The sequence below is a fragment of the Mobula hypostoma genome, chromosome 10, assembly GCF_963921235.1.
Source record: "Mobula hypostoma chromosome 10, sMobHyp1.1, whole genome shotgun sequence".
Taxonomy (NCBI): domain Eukaryota; kingdom Metazoa; phylum Chordata; class Chondrichthyes; order Myliobatiformes; family Myliobatidae; genus Mobula; species Mobula hypostoma.
The window spans coordinates 11,127,501-11,146,740 of record NC_086106.1 but is presented as its reverse complement, the minus strand read 5'-3'; the positions used below and the strand labels follow the sequence as shown (position 1 = coordinate 11,146,740).

The 19,240-nt window shown below is 47.7% G+C and overlaps 1 protein-coding gene across 4 annotated transcripts in view; it reads right to left on the bottom strand.

Annotated features, from left to right (window-relative positions):
* Nucleotides 1-19,240, bottom strand: part of si:ch211-14c7.2 (uncharacterized) — a 90,382-nt gene that overhangs the window by 31,445 nt on the left and 39,697 nt on the right. The window lies entirely within an intron of this gene.

Here is a 19,240-nt window from a genome sequence, read left to right as displayed (position 1 = left end):
CTCACACTCTCTCTCTCTCTTCTCACACACTCACACTCTCTCTCACACACACTCACACACTCTCTTCTCTCACACACACTCTCTCTCTCTCTCTCTCACACACACTCACACACACACACACACACACACTCACTCACTCACTCACTCACACTCTCTCTCTCTTCTCACACACTCTCACTCTCTCTCACACACACTCACACACTCTCTTCTCTCACACACTCACACTCTCTCTCACACACTCTCACTCTCTTACACACACACACACACACACACACACACACACACACACAATGCTGGATGAACCCAGCAGGACGGGGAAAATGTCTCGGCCTGAAACGCCGACTGCCTCCGTCCTTCCCTACATCCGATTTGCAGAGTTCCTCCCGCAATTTGTGCGCATCGTGTGCGACGTACCAACGCAGCTACAAAGAAGGCAGGACAGCGGCAGTAAGTTCCTGCGGAGTTTGAGAAGATCTGGTATGACACCAAAAAACACTCGCAAATTTCTCCAGGTGTACGGTGGGGGGCATTCTCACTGGCTGCATCACCATCTGGTATGGGGGGGGGCGGAGCGGGTGGACACAGGACCGAAACAAGCTGCAGAGAGTTGTAAAATTAGCCAGCTCCATCATGGCTACCAGGATCCGGACTGTCCAGGACATCTTCAAATGCCTCAGAAAGGCGGTGTCCATCATTAACAGCCCCCATTGCCCAGGACGTGCCCTCTTCTCATTGCTACCATCAGGGAGGAGGTACAGGAGGCTAGACTCACTCAGTGATTCAGGAACAGCTTCTTCCCCTCTGCCGTCAGATTTCTGAATGGACATTGAACCCAGGAATACTACCTCACTACTTTTTAATTTCTATTTTTGCAATACAGTACTTATTTAACTATATATTAATAGCTTACTATTATTTAATATATGACTCTCCTCTCTCTCTCTCTCTCTCTCTATATATATATATATATATATATATTTATATGTATACACACAGTAATTAATTTTCGTTTTTTCTCTATTATCATGTATTCCATCATTGAGGACCCCCATCACCCAGGGCATGCCCTTTTCTCACTGTTACCATCAGGGAGGAGGTACAGAAGCCTGAAGACACACACTCAGCGATTCAGGAACAGCTTCTTCCCCTCTGCCATCCGATTTATGAATGGACATTGAACCCTGAACACTAACTTAGTAACTTTTTTGTTTTTGCCCTACTTATTTAATTTAACTATTTTACATAATATACATATTTACTGTAATTCGTCGTTTTTTCTCTATGATCATTGAACTGCTGCCGCAAAGTTAACAAGTCTCACAACGTACGCTGGCGATATTAAACCCGATTCTGCTTTGCTCTAGGCAGGTTAGAATTCGGTCCGGTGTTAAATCAGACCCACCAACCCATCCACTCCGCCTCCCCAACCCCATCCTCATGAAAAAGAGAATCATTTCTCGGGCTATACGGCCTCTGCTTCTGGTCTGGCTGCACCAGTGAACCAGGGACGAGAGTTCAAGTCCCACAGGCCCCGGGGAATTCGAATTCCGTTAATTCAATTAACTACTCAAATTAAATTGAAAATGCCAGCAGTACTGTCCATAATGGTGTGAAATCCGTTATATAATGTTTTAGTTCTACGATCAGCATCTGCCACATCGTGCCACCCCCCGCCCCAGTGCCGAGCCGGGTGAATCAATACTGATTTTCATTCTGACAAAGGCGCAAGCGACTGGGCACGTCAGAACCCGGAGCAAGAAAGGTTCTAAAGGTCGTGGGTTAAGGGTCAAAGGTGAAACCCTTCAAGGGAACATCAGGGGGAAATTCATTATTTAGCGGAGGGGTTCCTAACTTGGAGTCCACGGACCCTTGCTTAATGGTATTGGTCCATGGCGTGCAAAAAGGTGGGGTGTCTGGGGTGTCAGGGAGGGGTAGCACCTCCGGCGGGGGAACATGTCGCGTCCTTTTCAGGGCGGTTAGTCCACCTTTGGTCCCCACCTGGCACTCAGCTCTCACCTGTGGCTCCCCGTAGCTGTTTGCATGCAACAGCGGCCACACCCCGGGCAACGGCTTCGACAAGCCGGCTAAACCAGGTGAGGGTAGCCGACGGGTCTCAAACCCTCGGTGAGATAGGGAGTTGTCTATCCCAGCATGTGAAGACAGACTCCGGCGGATTGAGTGGACCAGACCACTGGAAGGTCCAACGGTCAAGAAGGCGGTCTCTGCAAGCGTCGTGGATCGCGTAGAGCAGGACAAGACACAGAAGACGTCCTGGTCATCCACTGCACCTAGTCCCATCTCCAGTCGTCTAGACTCTGTCTTGCCACTGGATCCAGATGGGAATTGGGAAGAGAGAGTGAGGCTGACGCTGCACAACTCTCCCTCACTTAAATCCAAATCACGCGCTAGTCTCGACACCATCATGATGGTGTCGAGGTCCTGATCGACGTTAACGATGAACGTACACAGAAAGATTGGTAAACCCCCTGACTTAGAGTGCGGAACAAGCAGCCAGCGCAAGCGGTGGATGCGGGCTTGAACTGTAAAATACTGTACTATTTTAGAGTTCCCCAATTGCTAAATGCACCGAAACACGTCCCCGCGTCCAAACAACACTCACAACACGCTGGAGGAACTCAGCAGGTCGGGCAGCATCCGTGGAAACGTCGACCGATCTTTTCCACGGATGCTGCCCCACCTGCTGAGTTCCTCCAGCGTGTTGTGAGTGTTGCTTTGACCCCGGCATCTGCAGAGTATTTTGTGTGCCCGCGTCCAAACGCTGTCCAATTTACAGTGCCCCAGGAGAGGTACACGGTTGGGAGGGTATGGAGGGCCATGGTCCAGGTGTAGGTCGATGCGACTAGGCAGGATGAAGGGGCTAGACGGGCCGAAGGGCCTGTTTCTGCGCCGTGGTGTTCTGTGACCCTGTTCTGTGTCTCTTAAGAAACAAGCTGCAGCGGGAACTCAGCAAGCCAGGCACCATCTTTAATCCCGAGGCCGTGAATGCAGAGGGTGCCTGGATCACGCAAGTTTCTGTCTCTCTCCGGCCTGGATCAGACACGCAGGTTCCTGTCTCTCTCCGCCAAGCCACTGGCGACGGCACTGTAGAACTGGGGCACTGTAAATTGGTCAGTGTTTGAACGTGGGGATGCGTTTCACTGCTTGGGGAGCGATTGGGGAATTCTCGTCTGGAAGTTCAAAGTTCAAAGCAAATTTATTATCAAACTATGTACAGCACACGTCATCATGCACCATTTTTCTTGCAGGCATTTACTGAAAAGTAAAGAAATAGAATAGGATTTATGGAAATCTATGCAGAAGCAAAGACTAACGCACAACCAATGTGCAAAAAGAACACAAATGGTGCAAACAATATTTTTAAAAAATGTATATTAATGGTCTTCGAGTCCTTGAAAGGGGTTCCCAGCCTGAGGACCACAAACCCCTTACTCAATGGTTTTGGCACTTGGCTTAAAAAAGGTTGGGAACCCCTTGTCTGTAGGTTCTGAAGTCAGCTCAGCGTTGGGTTGAGTGTAGTTGTCCACACTGTAGGAAAATAGAGTCACAGAGAAGTACAGCACAGAAAAGGCCCTTCAGCCCGTCTAGTCCATGCCAAACTATTTAAACTGCCTACTCCCATTGACCTGGACCAGGACCATAACCCTCCATATCCCTACTATCCATCTACCTGTCCAAACTTCTCTTAAACGGTGAAACCGAGCTCGCATGCATCACTTGTGCTGGCAGCTCGTTTCACACACTCTCACAACCCTCTGAGTGTTCCCCCTCATGTTCCCCTTAATATAGTAACCGTTCGGGTGGGGGGTGGGGAGGCTTTACCAGATGAGATTGTATTTTTGTCTTTCACGCACTGATATGCTACTCATATCTGGCCATTTGTATTGTACTTCAAGTTGACAACATTTCATTCCTAAGCGACACACGCAAAATGCGAGGAACTCAGCAGGTCGGGCAGCATTGATGGAAACGTGTAAAGAGTCTACATTTCGGGCCGAGACCCTTCTTCAGGACTGAGAAGGAATAGGGAGGATGCCAGAATAAAAAGGTGGGGGGGTAGAGGGGAAGGAGACTAACTGGAAGATGGTGGGTGGAAAAGGTCAAGGAAAGGAGAAGAAAGAATTGGTTGGAGGGGAGAGCGGACCATAGGAGAAGGGGAAGGAGGAGGGGACCCAGGCGGAAGTAATAGGCAGGTGAAAAGTCAGAGTGGGGACTAGAGGAGTGAATTTTCTTCACTGATAGGAGAAATCGATGTTCATACCATCAGGTTGGAGGCTACCCATATGGAATATGAGGTGTTGCTCCTCCACCCTGAGGGTGGCCTCGTCTTGGCACAACATTTTGTTCCTTCCTCGTTCAACTCAAAGCACTGAAATCCATGCACATTTGTGCCGGCTAGCGAGGTGCAGAACCATGAACGCGACAACGAGAAGCGAAAGTTGGACGGTGGCTGTAACTTCCACGAGGTCTGGTCCCGAGCCCAGCGAGGAGTGGACTTACACAGACCCTAGTCTCCCGAAGCTTTCCCAAGTGACCGCTGTGAAAGGCTTTAACGCTAACCGGATCCAATCCTATCATCTGGTTCGATCTGGATAATTCAGAGGTCCATTAACCAATGAGAACAATCCCAATATTCCTATTTTCCACAGAATTCATTTATTCTGTCATTTATACTAATTTATAGTGAGTCTTCTTTGTGGCTTTCTGTTGGGGGAGCTGCATCGGTGCTGGTGATGCAAAAAGACTAAATACACTCATCAGAAAGGCTGGATCCATCCTTGGCTACAACCTGGACTTTTGAGTTAATAGTGGAGAGGAGGTCACTAAACAAACTGTTATCCATCATGGACAATCTGATACATTCTCTCCATGACCTACTGAATAAGCAGTGGGGCACCCTTTCATACAGACTCACTCAACTCCACTGACACAAAGATCGTTACAGAAAATCTTTCCTACCAAATGTAATGAGCATATACAACAGTTCATCTCTGAGTGACAGGAGAACGCACATCATAGTACAATAGTCTCTAATAGTCAATAGTGAACATTGACTTCTCTAACTTCTGTTAATGCCCCACCTCCCCTTCGTACCCCATCCCTTATTTATGTAATTTTTTTTCCTTTCCCCTTTTTTCCCTCTCTTTTTTCTCCCTTTGTCCCTCTCACTATACTCCTTGCCCATCCTCTGGGTTTCCTACCCCCTCCCCCTTTCCCTTCTCCCTGGGCCTCCTGTCCCATGATCGTCTCATATCCCCTTTTGCCAATCACCTGTCCAGCTCTTGGCTCCATCCCTCCCCCTCCTGTCTTCTCCTATCATTTCAGATCTCCCCCTCCCCCTCCCACTTTCAAATCTCTTACTCACTCTTCCTTCAGTTAGTCCTGACGAAGGGTCTCGGCCCGAAACGTCGACTGTTCCTCTTCCTAGAGATGCTGCCTGGCCTGCTGCGTTCACCAGCAACTTTTTATAAGTGTGTTGCTTGAAATTCCAGCATCTGCAGATTTCCTCGTGTTTGCGTTTTTAGATTGTCTAGACAGCACGGGTTACTGACACACAGCAGGAGATAAGACATGTAAACTGGCATGACAATGAGGCACAAACACAAGACGATACGCAGATGCTGAAAATCCAAGACAATACACACAAAATGCTGGAGGAACTCAGCAGGCCAGGCAGCATCTATGGAAGTGAATAAACAGTCGACGTTTCAGGCCGAGACCCTTCATCAGGAGTGGAAAGGAAGTGGGGAGAAGTCAGAGTGAGAAGATGGGGGGAGGGGAGGAAGAAGTACAGGTGGCAGGCGATAGGTGAAACCGTGAGGAGGGGGGTGAGATAATGAGCTGGGAAGTCGATGGGTAAAAGAGATAAAGGGCTGGAGAAGGGGGACTAACAATGAGACGCTCTTGGAAGCACCGGCCAAACGTAAGACAGCGGGGTAGATTAATGACCAGGGTCAGACACCTTAGTAACTGAGCACACGGGATCGCCCATACCCAGCCAAGCGGTTTTGTCCCTGAGTACATCAGCCCTCGATAGTGTACATGGTCTGCCCATCAATAATTGGGATCTTTGTCCACCCGGAGAGTCAGCCCTCACGACGCGGTGGTGTAGCTGTTAGCACAACACCCTGGAAGCGCAAAGAAGTTCGGAATCCAGTCCCGCCCTCCTCCGTAAGCAAGTTTGTACGCTCCTTCTCGTGTACGCTTGGGTTTCCTCCGGGTGCTCTGGTTTCCTCCCATAGTCCAAAGGTGGACCCGTTAGTGGGTTGATTGCTCATTGTAAGTCGCCCCGTGATCAGGCTGGGGTTAAACTGGCGGGTTGCTAGGCAACACAGCTCAAGGAGCCGGAAGGGCCTGTCCCGTGCTGAATCTCGAAATATAAATCAATAATTAATACTAAGTATGGGTTCTCAGAAGCTTCAAGACTCTGCTGGGAAATCTTTGTCCCAGAAAAGACTCGGGAGTCAATATTGTTTACTGTCACTCTTCAGCTCACAAGTGTAAAGGAGAATGAAATTATTGTTGCTGGAAACCATGTAGCAAAAAAAAATTAAGCATTAAAAAAACACAATAAATATGGCATGAATATAAAAGCAATCCTCTAAAGCACAATGCATAATAATTGATATACATACACTCTGTGGCTTCTTAAGTAGGATCACCAGCTTGTTAATGCAAATCAGCCAATCACGTGGCAGCAGCTCAACGCATTAAAGCATGCGGGCATGATCACGAGGTTCAGACCGAACATCAGAATGGGGGAGAATTGTGGTCCGAGTGACTTTGACCAGCAGCACGTGATTTCCCCTTAAGCAATATACTTCTAAATCAACATGATGATCTACAGATTTCACAATTTAACAATGAATCGCAGGGTTTTAGAGGGTTGACATATGTGTACTCTGATAACTTTGGTTTGAACTTCGATTGTCGGTGCCAAAGAGGGTGGCTTGAGAATCTCAGAAGCTGCTGATCTGGGATTCTCGCTCACAGCAGTCTACAGAGAACGGTGTAAAAAACAGCAAAAACTTCCAGTGAGCGGCAGTTCTGTGAACGCCTTGCTCATGAGGGAGGTCGGAGGAGAATGGCCAGACTGGTTCAAGCTGACAGGAAGGCGACGGTAACTCAAGCGGCCGCCATGGTGTGCAGAAGAGCATCCCCCGAACGCACGACGCATTGAACCTTGAAGCGGGTGGGCTACGGCCGCAGAGGACCACGAGCGTGCACGCGTGGCCTCTTTGTTGGCTATAGGAGGTTCCTAATGAAGTGGCCGCTGAGGGTAGACGGACTGAGTGTGCATAAAGTGAAGCTGGCTGGCGTGCAAGCACTGCTGGTGGGGTGGGTCAATGGGTTAATGATCGGCTTGGGGAACGTAACTGACTTTGAGTCCAGTGGTCCAGGAGCGGATGCTGCATAGCCTCTCCCCTGATGGGAGTGGGACAAACAGTCCATCAGCTGTTGAAATACGAGTGTTTGAACATTCAGAGGTCTTGTCAGTTATCGTGCTCCATTTGTCAATATGCAATTCAGTCGAACCATTTGTCAGACTCAGCACATCGAAGTAACGCTGTAGCTATTGAAATTGTATTGCCTCACCTGCTATTAACTTTGTTCTCAAGAATATTAAAAAAACTTGGTGTCCTTTGAGTTAAGTCAGTGGCCCCCACCACTGGGCCGCGGACTGGTACAGGGCTGCAAAGCATGTGCCACCGGGCCGCGAGGAAACGATACGATTTGGCGATAGGAGTCAGCTGCACCTTTCCTCATTCCCCGTCACGCCCTGTTGAGCTTGAACGCACGCGAGGTCATTACCCCCGCGTCATCCATGTCAGCGCGGGAAGGAGATCGACTCCTCGAGCTTGCAAATGACGGCGGGCTGAAAAGTATGTTTGACATAACATCTCTGCCGGCATTCCGGATCAAAGTCAAGGCTAAATATCCCAAGATAGCCACGAAAGCACTGAAAACGTTGCTTCCATTTCCAACATATCTCTGCAATGAATTCAACGAAAACTAAATTGCAGAATAGACTGGACATAAGGAACCTCCTTCGAGTATCGCTGTCTCCCATCACCCCTCGATAGGACCGTCTTGTTGCAGGGAAACAAGCCCAGGGCTCCCACTGATTCAGCGATATTGGTGTGTTACAATGATTTTATATGTTCATACGGGGAAAATATGTGCTGTGTGTTTAATATCAAAACATTACTTAAAATGTTATGATGCTATTGACTTACTTATATAACCATATAACAATTACAGCACGGAAACAGGCCATCTCGGCCCTTCTAGTCCGTGCCGAACGCTACTCTCACCTAGTCCCACCGACCTCCACTCAGCCCATAACCCTCCATTCCTTTCCTGCCCATATACCTATCCAATTTTTCTTTAAATGATAATATTGAACCTGCCTCTACCACTTCTACTGGAAGTTCGTTCAACACTTACTTCAAGCTCCCCTGTCCTCCCCTGATAATTGACTTATCACTATATTCATGCGAGGAAAATATGCGCTGTGTGTTTAATATTAAATTCGTTAGATAAACCCTTTTAGAAACGAAATTGAGCATATTAGCCACTTATCACCTATATTCCGGTCGTGATTATCACCCCCCCCCCGGAACAGAATCACCAAAAACAATTTGTAGAAAAAAATCGGCACGTACACGCATGCGCAAGGGTTCATGGTCATTTTTTGTCTTTCTCGGGGTAAACACAACGTATTTGACTGCTACTCTTGTCCGTTGGCAACCCTACCTCCCCCCTCCCCGGGTCGGCCGGTCCGCAAGAATATTATCGATATTAAACCGGTCCGCAGTGCAAAAAAGGTTGGGGACCCCTGAGTTAAGTGCACTAAGTTCCTGGGAGCTCACATCGCAGACGACCTCACCTGGTCCCTCAATATCACCTCCCTGAGCAAGAAGGCACAGCAGTGCCTCCATTTCCAAAGGAGATTGAAGAAAGCGAGTCTCCCCTGTCCCATTCACCTCCACGTCTTAACTGAATTTTACAGGAGCACCATTGAGAGCGTCCTGACGAGCTGCATCTCCATCTGGTTCGGGAACAGCCCAGCATCAGTCCAGGAGTCCCTACAATGGACTGCAAAACTGTCCGAGAGGATCATAGGGGTCTCCCTACCATCCATTGGGACCACTGCGTACACAGGGTTCTGAGTATTATCAAGGATCCCACCCATCCATCCAGCACCCTCTTTGACTTTCTACCACCAGGCAGGAGACTGCGATGCATAAAAACAAGAACGGCCAGTTTGGGAGATCCCTCAGGCCACTAGCTTCTGAACTCCCTGCCATGTTGCATTCAAAGTGTCACCGGTTAATCTGTTCTGTACCTCACAATATTTAATTCATGCATTTTAGTTTGTTTATTTATGTGTAATTAATCTGTAGATTTTATCCTTACTTTCCTAAATTGTTATCTGTGTGTTATGTGCACTACTGTGCTTTACGCCCTGGTCTGGAGAAATGTTGCCTCATTTGATGGTTATACATGTATATAGTTAAATGACAATAAGCTCCACTTGACTTGAGAAGTTTTTAACTGAGAGAGTCTCCATCCAAGTGAATGCCTGCTTGTTGTGATGAACAGAGACCTTTTGTATCAACCCGTTTCATAGTCTCCGGTAACTCAGTTCATCAGGCGTGGCACGTGGGGCAGTGCCAGGCCTGGCTTGCCGACGAGAAAAGCTTGGTTAGAGAGGTGGGTGTTACGGAGGGGACTTTGAAGCGGAGCAGCAGAGAGAGTGAAGGAAGGAATTCCAGGACGAAGCTTCTAGAAAGCAGGAGGCTCAGCTGCGATCGAGCTGGAGATTCTGAGGGAGACTGATTTGGAGGAATTCTGTGTTCGTGAAGAGTTCGTGAAGATATGAACCCTAGTTGTTTTAACTACGTGAACGATCGACTCACTTCAATACGGTTAGGTTGAGGTTATTTGGCCAAGGGGAATGTCGTCCCCTTTGTGCTTCTTGATCCCGTCACTCGAGATTCCGTGTCACGCCACCCTGCCACTTTGATCTGGCCCACGCCTCCGTTAACCAGGTCCAACACTTGCCCTCAATGGATCTTCCTCCGGGAGGAGAAGATGGCGGCGTGACGCAGCGCGCGCGGCCTCTCCGGTGATGAATATCTGTCAATTGTCAAGTAGGAGGCCGTGCACAATTCTGATTTGATGGAGACAGACATGAGAGCACAGAGGAACATCTGGTGAAACTTCTGAAATGCCTGTTTCACTGCCATTGCTACTGTGTGATCCGAAATCTCTGGAGGAGAAGGCCCCGAATCCTCGGCTTTGCCTGTTGCTGGTGGCCGGGGTCGGGGTTGAAGCGCTCGGCAGAGATGGTGCTCGGTGCTCGGTGTCGGAGGGCTGGTCGGAGGCTCAAAGTGTTCAGACGGACTCAGAGTCGGACTGTGGTTGGGTGCTTCCAGGATGCTGCATCGGCAAATTTGCGGCGCTGGAAGCTCATGGCAGGGAGAGTTTCTCTTCCTTCTACCGTCTGCATGAGATGATGGGCTATCGGGACTTTGAGACTTTTTACCGTGCCCATGGTGTGCTCTTTATCAAATTACGGTATTGCTTTGCACTGTTGTAACTATATGTTATAATTATGTGGTTTTTGTCAGTTTTAGTCTTGGTCTGTCTTGTGTTTCTGTGATATCATACTGGAGGAACATTGTATCATTTTTAATGCATGCATTTCTAAATGACAATAGACGAGGACTGAGTGTCCTCATAGTCTAACGTAATCTAATCTAATCTTGCACAAATCAGCCGGTTTGTTGGGAGGGGGTGTGGCCAGGATTAGCCAGAGTGCAATTAGGGTTCGTCGGGGCGTCTGGGCTCTTGTACGTCAGGATTAGGATAAGGGTAGGGTTGGGGGGTGTATACGTGAGGTTGCGAGAGAGAGGGTTGTGGAGATTAGTGTCGTGGGGTACGTGGGGCTGTGGCAGATAGGGTAGTGGAGCCACTTTAATCTGGCCTATGACTTTCATTAACCTGGTCCGACACCACGTTTGGTTTAATTAACCGGGGGAGAGTCAGGGTCTGAGAGAACTCAGTAGGTCAGGTGGCATTAGGAAAGAGGAACAGAGTTAAGATGCGTTCCATCAGGGCGATGTGTCACGGCGTCCAGGCTGGAGTCAGTGCTGCCCCCCGGTGTTCGCTCGGCAGAAGACAAGCTGCATTGCAGCCGACTGCAGATTTCTGCTGCATTCACGGACTCAGGGTCTGGACTACATTTTTTTTTACTGCAGTTGCATTTTTACTGATATCCTGCATGCCTGAGGACGAGGCCATAAGCTGCGGTGTCACGTGAGAAGAGGCGCAAGAGCAAGTATGCTCCACCGGGGAAGGTGTTGCGTGGCGTCCAGGCTGGAGTTGCTGCTGCCCTCTAGTGTTCGCTCAGCAGAAGACGAGCTGTGTTGTCCTCATGGCTCAGGTCTGGGTTCTTTTTTTGTGTGGCTGTACTTAATTGATATCTTTATGTGTTTGCTCTCCTGTGTGTGATTGTTGGTACTATGTTTTTCACCTTGACTCCGGAATAAAGACTGATTTATACTCCTGCGTCAAATCAACACCGTAGGTACCGACGCACACCTCTCCCAAAATGCAACTACACGTCGCGGTGACGCAGACCGCAACAACTGTGATTGGTCCGCTTGGAGGCATCGCATTTCCTCCTACGCTGCAATAGCTTCCCATTGGGCGACTGAAGGGCAGGGAAGGAACTCTGGCTGCAGTGCTTTCCATAAAGCTTCACAGACCTCCGAAATTATGGAGGACACATTTCGCTTGTACGAAAAAAAGACACTCGCTTTAAACTTGTTTACCCCGAGAAGGACCACCATGACCATGAAGCCTTGCGTGGGCAGGTGTGTGCGCATGTGTGACGTGCACGAATTGTAGAGCGACGCAGACACACCAACGCACAAGTATAAATGCTCACAACACGCGTAGCCCACTTGCGTAGGTTACGGCGTCCATTTGACGCACAAGTATAAATTAGCCTTAACACTGTCTCATTTGGCTGTATTTATCGGTATTCAGGTAGGGTTGAATGACAATGAAACTTGAATTGAAGTTTCAGGTCAAAGCTCTTCATTGGAACTGGAATTCAAGATCCAAGATTCAAGTGCGTTTGCTGTCAAAGAATTGTATAAATTATACGACCTTGAGATTTGTTTGCTTACGGGCAGCCACACAGCAAGAAACCCGAAAGAACCCAATTAAAAAATAAAAAGACCAACACCCATTATGCAAGAGAAAGAAGAAAGTAGAAATATGCAAACAATTGAAGCAGACGACAGCATTCCAAACCTAACTGAGTCCTCGGATCCAAGCACAGAGACAATAGACAATAGACAATAGGTGCAGGAGTGGGCTATTCGGCCCTTCGAGCCAGCACCACCATTCACTGTGATCATGGCTGATCATCCACAATCAGTATCCAGTTCCTGCCTTATCCTTCATAACCTTTGATTCCGCTATCTTTAAGAGCTCTATCCATCTCTTTCTTGAAAGCATCCAGAGACTTGGCCTCCACTGCCTTCTGGGGCAGAGCATTCCACATATCCACCACTCTCTGGGTGAAAAAGTTTTTCCTCAACTCCCTTCTAAATGGCCTACCCCTGATTCTTAAACTGTGGCCTCTGGTTCTGGACTCACCCATCAGCGGGAACATGCTTCCTGCCTGCAGCGTGTTCAATCCCTTAATAATCTTATATGTTTCAATAAGATCCCCTCTCATCCTTCTAAATTCCAGCGTATACAAGCCCAGTTGCTCCAATCTTTCAACATATGACAGAGACTCGGAAGGACTAAACAAAACCAGGAATTTTATTAACAAAACAAAACAAAATTGTTGAACTTACAAGGTCTTGGATACACTCAGAAAGGATCAAGACAACTGAGCCCACAAGGGGTTCATACTGCCCCTTTAAATACACTCCAGGGCTTGAAAGAATTTCGAAGCCCAGCTGATAAAACCCTAAGATTGCTTAGAAGCTAACAAGTAGCTGCTCAAAAAAGAGACAAAAGTCCAAGGGTACTCAATTGGACACCTGCAAAGTTCCAGAGAATTAATTGGAAGTAATCTAGAACAATTGCAAAGTAAATGTAAACCAGAGAAGACCTCACAATAAACAAGGTGCAACAATACAGATAATTAAAATTAATAAAATGTGGAGAAAATAGAAAAAAAGGCAAAAACTTCCAAGTTCTTTATCTACTCCACCAACGAATGAGGTCATGGCAAGGATATAAATAGATGGAGGCAGTGGCAGGCCATTCAGCCCCCTTCTGACTGCTCTCCCATTCACGGTGGTCTTATAGATTTACAGAGAGATACAGCATGAAATCAGGCCCTTCAGCCCATCAAGTTCACCCTGACCATCCACCTCTCATTTACACTAATGCCACTCTAATCTTTTCCACTTTCCCGTCAACCTCCTCAATTCTAACACTCGTCAACAAACTAGGAGCACCTTATACTCCTGGTTGGGAACCCCTGTATTGAAGGATCAGGGGCTTAGAGGTCAGTTGTCTGTCTCAGCTTACATGGGTGATCAGCTGTTGGGTTGGAGCAGGGTCAAGAGGATAGGTTGCTGAGCTCGGAGAGGGGAAGTAACGGGAGAAGGGTGCAAGTTCAGGGTGTGAACAGGGAAAGTTAGTGGGCCTCTCGCTGAACGGACAAGAGGAACAGAGAAAGATGGGTGGTTTCAAACAGTTCTTGTCTGGGAAAGTTGTCCGGACTCAGGAATGGCAGGAAAATGGACGCAGAGCTATGGGGCTTGACAGTGACTTTTTAAAAACTTTATTTCTACTTCTAATGCATTTTTTTTTCCTTTTCAAAGTGGATGGGGTTCTATCAAAGTCCCGAACCTAGAGCTGTACTCAAACCTCGGTTCTTTACGACATTGGTTCCTGCTTCCAGGGCTCACCAACCGGCCGTTTTTTGATGTCGCAAGGACGCGGCTTAGTAGAAGAGCGTGCCCGGGGGTTCCGAGGCTTCGTGACCCTGGGGACGAGCCGATTCCCAGCCGGTGCCGCTGACCGAACCATCGCGGGAGAGAGCAGAATATCGGGAACGGCAGATCAGCTGCCGGGGACCCTGTGCTCGGATCACGCTCTCCGTCTTGTTGTCAATTTTCGAGTCAGAGAACTCGGGGTGGGGGGGGGCGGGGGAAGCGACGTGGCAGACTTTAACATCAAAAATCAGTGAGTCGTTTTGTTTCTGTCTCCTCTCTTGCTGAGTGACACCTCTCTGTCCCTTTATTAGGGAGCGAGAGAGCCTGAGGCATATCGAATCGTGGGGTGAACAGTTAGTTTTTGTTGTATCGCATGGTCTCTTCGGAGCGACTTTGCTGATGTTTGCCTGGTGGTGGAGGTGTGGATGCTTTTTCCTGAAGTAACTGGGGTAGGGTAGGGTTGGTGCTTTGCGAGGGGGGGGAGAGTGGGGGGGCTGTGGGGTTCTTACGTTTTTACTGTCTTTTTTTTGGGTTTTCTTCGGTTTTCATGGCTGTCTGTGAAGAACAAGAATTTCAGGTTGTATACATGCTCAGAATCAGATTTATTACCACCGGCATGTGACATGAAATTTATTAACTTAGCAGCAGCAGTTCAATGCAATACATAATCTAGCACAGAGAGAAATTATTATAATAATAAATAATATAAAACATAATAAATAAACAAGTAAATCAATTACATATTTTGAATAGATTTTTTTAAAATGTGCAAATAACAGAAATACTGTATATTAAAAAAAGTGAGGTAGTGTCCAAGGTTTCAATGTCCATTTAGGAATCGGATGGTAGAGGGGAAGAAGCTGTTCCTGAATCGCTGAGTGTGTGCCTTCAGGCTTCTGTATCTCCTCCCTGATGGTAACAGTGAGAAAAGGGCATGCCCTGGGTGCTGGAGGTCCTTAATAATGGACGCTGCCTTTCTGAGACACCACTCCCTGAAGATGTCCTGGGTACTTTGTAGCCTAGTGCCCAAGATGGAGCTGACTAGATTTACAACCTTCTGCAGCTTCTTTTGGTCCTGTGCAGTAGCCCCTCCATACCAGACAGTGATGCAGCCTGTCAGAATGCTCTCCACCGTACAACTATAGAAGTTTTTGAGTGTATTTGTTGACATGCCGAATCTCTTCAGACTCCTAATAAAGTATAGCTACTGTCTTGCCTTCTTTGAGACTACATCAATATGTTGGGACTAGGTTAGACCCTCAGAGATCTTGACACCCAGGAACTTGAAGCTGCTCACTCTCTCCACTTCTGACCCCTCTATGAGGATTGGTTTGTGTTCCTTCGTCTTACCCTTCCGGAAGTCAGATATTAAATGGAACTAGGGAAGTGGCAGAGGCTCAGATGTCTTTTGGATCTTGAGTGGGACAGGAACAGAGGGGTGGGTGTTGGAGGAGAAGGTGATGGCTATGGACCTGAAGTGAACATAACGTCTGGACAGATGGAGGCAAGGGCAGGCCATTCGGCCCTCTCTGACTGCTCTCCCGTGGCTGTTCTTACATTGGTCAGGCTTGAGGTGGATTATCTGACGGAGTGGGGGAAGAACAACGACCTGGTCCTCAACACTTCTAAAACAAAACAGATGATCCTTGACTTCAGGAGATCAAAGGACAGAGTACACACCCCCCTCCATATACACGGGGAGGTAGTGGAAAGTGTGGAAAACCTGAAGTTGCTTGGAGTTATGTTGTCAAAACGGCTGACATGGATCACCAACACCTCGCTGCTTGTAAAAAAAAAAGGCACAACAAAGACTCTTCTTCCTCAGAAAGCTGGAACAGGCCAAACTCCCACAAAAGCTGTTGCTTAACTTCTACAGAAGCACAATTGAAGCCATCCCGACCAGCAGCGCCACGGTGTGGTATGCCAGCTGCACAGCCGCTGAGCGACAAGACCTGCATCGCTGGTGAAGGCGGCCCAGCGAATTGTCAGGATGGAGCTCCCAGGACTGGACACCATCTACTCCAGCAGACTCAGGAGGAAAGCAATCAGCATAACCAGAGACACCACACACCCCGGCCACTCCCTGTCTGACCCGCTGCTGTCCAGCAAAAGGTTCAGGACACTGAAAACCAGAACAAATAGACTGAGGAACAACTTCTGTCCCAGAGCTGTGGCCTCCATCACACCACTCCCACAGAACAATGACTGAAACTGTGAGCACACACATGCACACACAATGACTCAAATACTTGCACTTAATGGCACTTTGTGCATTACTGTGATATTCTGGTGATGCTGCAACTTAATTTTCTGCTACTTATCTATTTAATACTGTTTTTCCATTACTGTCTTGTTTTTATCTGCCACTTTATTTAATTATATAACCATATAACAATTACAGCACGGAAACAGGCCATCTTGGCCCTTCTAGTCTGTGCCGAACTCTTACTCTCACCTGGTCCCACCGACCTGCACTCAGCCCATAACCCTCCATTCCTTTCCTGTCCACATAGCTGTTCAATTTAACTTTAAACGACAACATCGAACCTGCCTCAACCACTTCTGCTGGAAGCTCATTCCACACAGCTACCACTCTCTGAGTAAAGAAGTTCCTCCTTATGTTACCCCTAAACTTTTGTCCTTTAACTCTCAGCTCATGTCCTCTTGTTTGAATCATCCCCACTCTCAATGGAAAAAGCCTATCCACCTCAACTCTATCAATCCCCCTCATAATTTTAAATACCTCTATCAAGTCCCCCCTCAACCTTCTACGTTCCAAAGAATAAAGACTCAACTTGTTCAACCTTTCTCTGTAACTTAGGTGATGAAACCCAGGTAACATTTTAGTAAACCTTCTCTGTACTCTCTCTATTTTGTTGACATCTTTCCTACAATTCGGTGACCAAAACTGTACACAATACTCCAAATTTGGCCTCACCAATGCCTTGTACAATTTCAACATTACATCCCAACTCCTATACTCAGAGCTCTGATTTATAAAGGCCAGCATACCAAAAGCTTTCTTCACCACCCTATCCACTTGAGATTCCACCTTCAGGGAACTATGCACCATTATTCCTAGATCCCTCTGTTCTACTGCATTCTTCAATGCCCTACCATTTACCATGCATGTCCTATTTTGATTAGTCCTACCAAAGTGTAGCACCTCACACTTATCAGCATTAAACTCCATCTGCCATCTTTCAGCCCACTCTTCTAACTGGCCTAAATCTCTCTGCAAGCTTTGAAAACCTACTTCATTATCCACAACTTTACCTATTTTAGTATCATCTGCATACTTACTCATCCAATTTACCACCCCATCATCCAGATCATTAATGTATATGACAATTAACATTGGACCCAGTACAGATCCCTGAGGCACACCACTAGTCACCAGCCTCTAATCCGACGAACAGATTAGTTGCCTGAGAGGAAGCCAAACAGAGTTTCATTGTACCAACGTATAATGACAATAAAGATCATTCAATTCAATTTTGAGAGTTATAGAAGGCAATTCTAAAATGCTTTCAAACACATCTCTGAGTGTCCTGTTTCTGTTTGATATCTCCTCCTCAGTCTGGGAACTCTGGCTGCCGGAGTGATCCCTGACATCAGGAGACCACTGCTCTACTCTCTCTACACCCGTGACTGTGTGGCTAGGCCCCACTCAAACACCATCTAGTCATAGTCATAGTCATACTTTAATGATCCCGAGGGAAATTGGTTTTCGTTACAGTTGCACCTTAAATAATTAAATAGTGATAAAAAAATAATTAAATAGTAATATGTAAATTATGCCAGGAAATAAGTCCAGGACCAGCCTATTGGCTCAGGGTGTCTGACCCTCCAAGGGAGGAGTTGTAAAGTTTGATGGCCACAGGCAGGAATGACTTCCTATGACACTCAGTGCTGCATCTCGGTGGAATGAGTCTCTGGCTGAATGTACTCCTGTGCCCACCCAGTACATTATGTAGTGGATGGGAGACATTGTCCAAGATGGCATGCAACTTAGACAGCATCCTCTTTTCAGATACCACTGTGAGAGAGTCCAGTTCCATCCCCACAACATCACTGGCCTTACGAGTGAGATTGTTGATTCTGTTGGTGTCTGCTACCCTCAGACTGCTGCCCCAACACACAACAGCAAACATGATAGCACTGGCCACCACAGACTCGTAGAACATCCTCAGCATCGTCCGGCAGATGTTAAAGGACCTAAGTCTCCTCAGGAAATAGAGACAGCTCTGACCCTTCTTGTAGACATCCTCAGTGTTCTTTGACCAGTCCAGTTTATTGTCAATTCGTATCCCCAGGTATTTGTAATCCTCCACCATGTCCACAGTGACCCCTGGATGGAAACAGGGGACACCGGTACCTTAGCTCTCTTCAGGTCTACCACCAGCTCCTTAGTCTTTTTCACATTAAGCTGCAGATAATTCTGCTCACACCATGTGACAAAGTTTCCTACTGTAGCCCTGTACTCAGCCTCATCTCCCTTGCTGATGCATCCAACTATGGCAGAGTCATCCGAAAACTTCTGAAGATGACAAGACTCTGTGCAGTAGTTGAAGTCCGAGGTGTAAATGGTGAAGAGAAAGGGAGACAAGACAGTCCCCTGTGGAGCCCCAGTGCTGCTGATCACTCTGTCGGACACACAGTGTTGCAAGCACACGTACTGTGGTCTGCTGATGACTCAGCCATCCGAGGCAGACTTTCAGACGGTGACGGGGAGGCACGCAGAAGCGAGACGGGTCAGCTGGTTGAGCGGCAGAAACCTTGCACTCGACATCAGAAAGATCGAGAAACTGATCGTGGACTTCAGGAAGGGGAAGTTGAGGGAACCCACACCAGACCTCGTCGAGGGATCAGCAGTGGAAAGAGGGAGCAGTTTCAAGTTCCTGGCTGTGAACATCTCTGAGGATCCGTCCTGAACCCAACAGACTGATGCAGTTACAAAGGAGGCACGGCAGCCGCTGTATTTCATTACGAGTTTGAGGAGATTGGGCATGTCCCCAAAGACAGTTGCATATCTCTACAGATGCACCATGGCGTGCATGCTAACTGGATTCATCACCGTTTGGAATGGTGGGCACTGCACAGGACCGAAATAAACTGCAGAAAGTTGCAAACTCAGCCCGCTCCATCATGGACACTGGCCTCCCCAGCGTCCACGACATCTTCAAAAGGCAATGCCTCAGAAAGGTGGCATCCATCACCCAGAACATGCCCTCTTCTCAGCG